The following is an 8,720-nucleotide window of genomic DNA, read 5'->3' as shown; positions in this document are numbered from 1 at the left end:
AATGCACATTCGCAAGGAGCCATCTTTCTTTCGGACAAACAATACAGGTGCTCCCCACGGGGATGAACTAGGCCTAATAAAGCCTTTCTCAAGCAAGTCTTTCAATTCCTCCTTCAACTCTTTCAACTCTGCGGGAGCCCTTCTATAAGGTGGAATAGATATAGGCTTGGTGTCTGGAAACACATCAATAGCAAAATCAATCTCCCGCTTGGGAGGGAGGCTTGGAATCTCTTCCAGGAATACATCCTGAAACGCATTCACTACAGGAACTGACTGAAGAGTTGGCGGTTCAGCTTCTATATCTTAAACCCGCACTAGACGATAAATGCAACCTTTTGTGATCATTTTCCTTGCTTTAAGATAGGAAATAATCCTACCTTTTGGTGACACAGTATTCCCTTTCCATTCTAAAATTGGTTCTCCCGGAAACTGGAAACGAACCATTTTCATCCTACAATCAACATTGTCATAACAAGAAGCCAACCAATCTGTGACGACCCGCCTAGGGGCCGTGACGGGTACCCGGGGCTAACCACCGAGCACCACTCATTCTACTACTCATCATACTCATTAAGCATTCTTTTATCCAATTCATACTCAAATCATAAGAAAATCATTTTTCTTTTGAGAACATAAATACTTTTATATACATAAGCCTTTCGGCTATCAAAATAATATATGTATACATGCAGCAGTGACCTTGTGAGACTATGTAACCCACACTGCGTATCTACGAGCCTCTAATAGAGTGCTAGACATAGAGACGGGACAGGACCCCGTCGTGCCCAAAATATACATATATGTGCACAAAAGAATAATCAAAGGCACCTCCGAAACAATGGAGTGCTCTCAAATCAGCTAACAGCTCCTACGAGTCTGGATCAAGATCACCTCCCTGTCTACCTGTGGGCATGAACACAGTGTCCACAGAAAACGGACGTCAGTACGAACATTGTACTGAGTATGAGAGGCATAAGTAATGAAAATACGTAAATGAGATAAAGGAAGCATCAATGAGGGAGCAACTGTATATGGCTGTCACTTATAAAAGAAATAACACATGCTGTCTTACTTCACAATCATCATCATATCATTTATGCATAAATGTATAAGCTGCCCGTCCATATCGGATCGGTGTGATAATCATTAGCCTGCGTCCAGTCCTCCGGCGTCCGGGGTACCATCTCATGCCGCCCACTAGTGGTGTATGCCCATGTCACCTAGACATGGTGTATACATATAGCTGCCCGCCTTAGCGGTGTCTGCCCGGCCATATAGGCGCGGTGTAATATCATCAACATGTACTCATCATAATGCATGCATAGAAATTCAAGATAGCTATACTTTATCGAGGTGACATAAGGTCGTGAACCCCCAATTCCATTATGGACATTTATAAGTATTTTGCCTCACCTTGAAGGGAATAGTATATAAGGTGAGTGTATACGATAAACGACATCATTAACTTTATAGGAACATCATATCATGAACTCTAGAATCTTTAGTCTTAAACTCATCATCATCATTATTGGGCTCATAATATATCTCTTGTCTCATGTAGCTATTTATGAACATAAACTTTTAGTTTTCCGGAATATAGGAGAATCATGAAGAGGAAAGAAAAGTCATGCTATAGGATTCATGCCATAGAAAGAAAGGACTAGCCTCACATACCTTTTTCGTTTAACTAATCTATCGCTTGTTTGTTCTCCTTCAATGCCCAGGTTTCTACCTTCAAGAGAAGTCGCATGAACATTAGCTAATCAATTACTTAAACGTGCTTACTAAAGCTAAAGAAAATTGGGCAGCATTTCCTTTGTTTATACAACTTTCCCCGTATTATATATCAACTCCCAAACGTTCACAACCACATTCACAATATCACACACAACAATCATCATTTATCTACATTACCCACATTTCGTAGTTTCACTCCCATTTTTCCATAATCATGGTCATTGTTCGTTACTGCATTTTCTCACATATAATACTTATTCCATGTTCTAAATGTCGTTCACAACATACTTACAATCATAACATACCAATATTCATAATTCACCCCAAACTACTACTCAACAATGACACTATTCACACATTCATGACCCATTTTCTATATCTTTATACAATCCAAGTGTCTTAGCTTTCCAATACCTTAAACAACATGGAATGATCATAAAACTCACCTTAGATAATGGATGAACAACCCTTGAGTGGAACTTCTGTTCTTGCACCAAAACCCTAACTCACTTCCCTTGAGTTTTCTTGGTGTAGATGAACTTTTACTAGGCTTCATACACTTGATTTCGTGGATTTGGTATAGTTGATCATGGTTTTCCCTTAGTTTCTTGTGGATGAATAATGGAGAGAGTTCTATAGGTTTCTTGGTGTGTGGAGAAGTGGAATTAAATGAAATAAAATGAGAGAGTGTCCTTATATTAAATATTTAAATCAGTCCCGACCGAGATATACGGTACGATCGATGAAGCATTGATCAGATCGACGGAGCGTCGATCTGACCGTCGAAGTCGTGAAATTTCCAGTGAGCAACCTTTCGTTTCCTTTCATTCCACAGAGAGAAGGAGGTCCGTCGAACTGATCGACGGAGCGTCGATCTGCTCCGTCGAATGGTTTTCGCACTAACTCAATTCTACGGCACAATCGACAAAGCGTCGACCCGTCCGATGGTACAAAGAACGACCGTCGAACCCCCCTTTCGCAGAACTGCAGTGAAGTTTCATTTGACGAACTTTCTTCCCTTGCCTCAAATGTATTTAGAATCTTAATTAGAATCATTAAGCAGCCCTTCTTACTTGTAGGGACATTATGTACACCTTAACTTACGTTAGTCCATTCATCGCTCAGCAACCCGAAAATTCCGAGGTGTAACACAATCCATGCCCATAATAACATCAAAATCCACCATTTTTGACTCATGCAAGTCAATCATAGTACGATGGTCACAAATCACAACTATACAACTTCAATATACTCGGCTAGCTATTACCGATTCACCAACGGGTGTAGACACTTCAAAAGGTTTAATCGACTCCGGTTTGACTCTAAACCGACCCTCAATATATGGAGTAACATATGACAATGTGGAGCCCGGATCTATCAAAGCATATACATCATGAGAAAATACCGATAATATACATGTGACCACATCAGGAGAAGACTCAAGATCTTGGCGTCCAGCCAAAGCATAAATACGGTGCTGAGGACCGCTAGAACTGGGGACTCTCCCTCTGCCTCTACCATAGCCGATTGGCGCATGTGAACCTGGCCGTATAGGGCTTATAGATGATGAAGATTCGACTACCGACCCCGAAGGCTGGGTCATACCTCTACCACCAACTGAGGGGAAATTACGCATAATATGGCCTGGCCGGCCACATAGCAAACCTCTGAACCCAATCGGCACTGACCCCAATGTAACTTCCCACACTGGGAACATCATGGCACGGGTGGCCTCGCCTGACCCGAATCGCCTCTAAACTGAGAACTGAAAAAACTCTGACTCGGCCCGGAATGAGTAGATCTATCAAATCTCTGACCTAAAAACCATGGAGGCGCACTAGTCATAGAATAGCCTGAATGCCTAGAAAACTGCTGTCTATGCCCGCCTCTAAACTCACTCATCGGACCCGAAGATCTAGCCCTCTTGTTGTACCCTCTATCATGCTCACGCTCACTCTTTTGTTGTTGTTGGCTTTCTTTTAAATTATGGGCATGGGCCTGAATGCGCGAAATATCCATGTTGTCCTGAAGGGACGCAGTCAAGCACCTATCCATTAAATGTGGCCCTAGGCCTTTAGAAAATCGGTGCACTCAGTCACCCATATCCGCTACCATGGCCGAAGCATACCCAGCCAAGGAATTGAAGCGGAGACTATACTCTAAAGAACTTATGCTTCCTTGCTTCAAATTCAAGAACTTATCGGCTCTAACTCGCCGAACTTCTGGAGGCAGGTAATGTTGGAGGAAAGCATCTACAAATTCTTGCCATACCGGGGGAGGCGCATTGGCTCCCCGTGAAGCCATCCAAATCGTGTACCAGTGAACCGCATGCTAACTCCACCAATTCGGTTCCGAGGCATGTATCAACCGAAGTGTCCTCAACATTCCATCAATAAAATTCTGAGGGTCCTCATCCGGCTTTGAGCCAAAGAATTCTGGAGGGTTCAAGCTAATAAAATCACGGGCCCTTGCACTAATAGCCCTGTCACCTTGCCCTGTACTTTGCCGCTGAGTCTGGGCAGCAACCAATTGAGTAAGGAAATGAATGGCCTCTTTCATATCTTGGCTCGAAGCATCCGGTGGAGGAGCCGGATGTGCTGGAGCTAGGGCTGAAGCTCCCTCACGCTCCTCAGAAATAGGCACTGAATTGGAGAACTGAGAGTGAGCCGCATTCTAGGACTCACTTTCCTCTACAACCGTTGGCGGTGCTCTTTCAGCCCGCTTTTCTTCTGTTGTCTTGCCCTTTTGGGCTGCCGTTGTCTTTCTCTTTACAGGCATCTCTGAAATACATAAACACGGTTAAGGAGAAGGAAGTTCTTATAGCATAGCTCTATCGCACGATCTTACGAAGAAAGAAGGTCATTCATTCCTAAAATGCCCGCAGCCTCTTGTTTATAAGTGTGGCGCGCAACACACCCATAACCAAGACTCTACTGGACACGGCTCGTAGACACACCCTAGGACAGAACTGCTCTAATACCACTTTTGTCACGACCCAACCGTAGGGCCGCAACGGGCACCCGGTGCTAACCCACCCGGGCACCTCTTATCATACTTTCACATTTACATCTAGGTGAGCCACATAGCGAAATCGTACTTTCTATGCATTATTCATACTAATTTCATTGGGCAACAATACATATATATCATCGTCAATAACAATGCCCATATAGATGTACATAAGCCGACGATGCTAACAAAATGATATCCAAAATATAGGCCGACAAGGCCAAACACATCTAACCATATACACATGTCTACGAGCCTCTAAGGAGAGTATGTCATATCATATAGGCGGGACAGGACCCCGCTATGCCCATAAATATGTACACAAAAGAATGAATACTAAAAGCTATAGCTCCGAATGAAATGGAGCTCCGCTATGTAGTCACTGAGTAATAAAGTTATGGATCAAGCGTGTTTCCCTGGCCACCTGCGGGCATGACGTAGTGTCCACAAATAAAAGGACGTCAGTATGAAGAATGTACTGAGTATGTAAAGCATGATCAAAATCATTATGAAAGCATAATAGACAACATAAGAAATAGCATAGGATGGGAGATAGTAGTATCATCGTCATAAACACTTACTTGCTTTTCATAAGGAATTTCCATTTCTAATGCGTGATTGTGTACATACATCCGTATCCGTTTCCGTACGCATTTTCATTTCGTATCCATTTTCGTATTCATATACATATTCATATTCATACACATATCCATATTCATATACATATCATTTACATAGCATACCTGACCATGAAGGTTCGGTGTTTCACATACCTGGCCCTACCAAGGCTCAGGGTTGTCCTTACCCAACTGCAGTGGTGCGCACGCAATCTCTCTCTCTCTCTCTATCCCCCTATATATATATATATATATATATATATATATATATATATATATGTATATATTCTACCCGGCCTTATAAGCTCGGGATTTCATAATAGCCATACATCGGTACATATACATAAAAGCCCATAAACATCTTTAGCATCATTACTATCGTCATTCACTACATCTATCCCTAGACGATTACTCATCATAGGAGGGATTTAGTACAATCGTATCATATCGAGAATCATGAGCTTAGTAACTCTTAAAGATAGAATCATTTGGAGGACATCATAGGCTCATAGAAGATTAGATATTTGGCCAAGGAACCATGCCGTATGAAAGAAGGGTTAGCCTTACATACCTTTCCGTTCAACTATTCTATCACTTGCACGTTCTCCTTCAATGCTCACGTTTCTACCCTCATTAGAGTTATACTACCATTAGAAAATCGATAGCTTAGCATACATGACTAAAGCTAGAGAAAATTGGATAGCATCTCCTTTATTCATACTACTTCCTCCATATCATATATCAACTCCCAAACATCAATAATAACATTCACAATATCATAACAATTCTCTTTATTCACATACATTATCCTTACTTCTCAATTCACTTCCAATCATCCATATCCATGGTCATAGCACACGATTACATTCATTCATATACAATGTCTATCCCATGTTCTTAACATCATTTATAACATAACTATAATCACAACACATCAATAATCATGACTCAATCCAAGCTATTACTCAAAAATGACACTATTCCCACATTCATGACCCATTTCCTATATCCTTCTACAATCCAAGTGTTTCAACTTTTCAATACCTTAAACAACATGGAAATACCATAAAACGTACCTTAGATAGTGTACGAATGAACCTTGGGTGGAAACACTTCACTTGAGCAAAACCCTAGTTTTACCTTCACTTGGATTCCTTGTCTTGGATGAACTTTAATAGGTTTCTTACACTTGATTCTCTTGGTTTGATGTAGTTGTTCACTAATATCCCTTGAATTCTTGTAGGAGAGGTGTAGAGAGATGTTCTAGAGAGAAGGGGAGTGAAAGGGAAATGAAATGAAATAACTTGGACCCCCTTATTAATAATACTCAAATCTGTCCGGACCAGATTCTACGAACCAACATACGGTTCGTATAAATTATACTGACCGTATGTCTGGCCGTAGATTTGGTTCAGTGATGTTGGAAAATCTGGGCTGAATATACGGCCTAACATACGGCCAGTATGTTGGGCCGTATAATGCCCAGTTTCTCCGAACTCGTTCTCGTCGACTCGTTTGATCTCCAATCCTTATAGAACCTTCTTGACACTTGTTTGTCACCTCATTAACGATCTAAGGGAAGTTATAACTCTTCTCTAAAGTATCATTAGATCATCATTAACTTATTACTCGTAAATACTTTCCTATACATATCATATGCCTTGCCTTCTCTTGGCAAACTTTCTACTCTTACCTCGAATGTCTTTAAAATTTTATTTAGGGTCATCAAATGTCGTTCCTTACTTATTGAAATACCGTATAATTCGTACTCTTCGTTAGTTTATTCGCTGTGCATCAACGGAAAATTTTCTGAGGTGTAAGATTTGATTATGAAATTCAATACTAGAAATGGAAGATATATGATTAACAAGCTTAGATTCATCAAAATCTAACCTAAACATCATAAATTTCCTCATTAATGAGCTGAAGGAAAAGTTCATCAAAACCCTCTTTTAACTTCCATTACTAAGGGGTTATTAAAGAGAGGGGGAAATCTAAGATGATAATGATTAAAAGAAGAGGAAAGGAACAAGTAAGATTTACCTCCAAGAATATCTCCAAGAACTATTCCCCAAAGCTCTAATTTCAAAATGGGAAAATAATGAGGGTCTAAGGGTCTTTAACACTTCATTAATTTTACAAACTGTCCGTCACCCGCTTTAGCGGCACTGGGACCGCTTCAACGGCGCCGCTTCAGCGGTCACACGACCACTTCAGTGGCAGGGCTACCTGTCCAGCGGTGCTGGTGCCGCCAAAGCGGGAACTAGACACCAGAAAATCTCCCAAGTATCACCATTTGATCTGATTTTCTAACTAATTCTTGAGGTCATCTGCTCACATACCATTCACATAGACACACATAAAAACTCGCTACCAATGTGCCCGTGGCCTAGGAATTTCCATCGAAGGTCTCGTTGACCGAGTCAACCCCCGATGCCTTAATTCCAATTTCCCAACCTAAGTCCCAAAATGCATCCAAGTGCATTGGAAACCGAACCAAATACACTCACAAGTTCTAAACAACCGTCCAGACCTCTCGGAATTGACGAAATTCTGGAAAAGGCCCATTTATCCAAAAGTCAACTTTTGGTCAACTATTTTTCATTTTAAGGCCATATTTCACAAAAATTGCACAAATTCAGTCTATACACCTCAGGAAGCATGCCAGCAGTCCCCTTGGGTCGAAATGAGCTGATCAATACTCGAAAAGGGCAAAAATACGGGAAAGACTATAACAACCAAATGGGTCATTACAAACTATCCTCGTCTCAACAACAGGTAAGGTGCTACAATATCATCATCAAGATATATCACTAGTCACCTATATCTAATATCTCACATGGCAACGAGCCAACAATAAATAGAACAAGATAAGTAACAACACAACGGGTGGCACGCCCCAAATCATACAAAAAGGCCCAATATAAGGCAATATCCAAACCAACTTCATACCCGAAGGTTTACATGCAGTCTTCGAAAATATCATCTAAATATATGCTTCGCTAATCGAAGTCTCATCATACGGTAACCGTAACCAACTTGAAAGGCCGAACAACAAAGTCTTTGACAATCACACCTTAGTCGTTTCTTTCCTTTGAGCCTCGAGATAATGAAACTCTAAACATATCCGAACCATGAAATTAGAGTCAAGAAGAACATCAATCAAACCCTAATTCTCTTCAAGACCCATTTTAGAATCACGCAGGCACCTACCCTTCCCACCTCGGTAGGCGAACCCTCAACTCAATCAAAACAAACATTTTGGAATAAAGGACGTGATTTTATAATATTTCAAGAATTATAATAATAAAAAAAATAGAAGTCAACCAATACATTCATACGAAATAGCGGAAGTTG

The sequence above is a fragment of the Lycium barbarum genome, chromosome 4, assembly GCF_019175385.1.
Source record: "Lycium barbarum isolate Lr01 chromosome 4, ASM1917538v2, whole genome shotgun sequence".
Taxonomy (NCBI): Eukaryota; Viridiplantae; Streptophyta; class Magnoliopsida; order Solanales; family Solanaceae; genus Lycium; species Lycium barbarum.
This window is presented reverse-complemented; position numbering follows the sequence as displayed.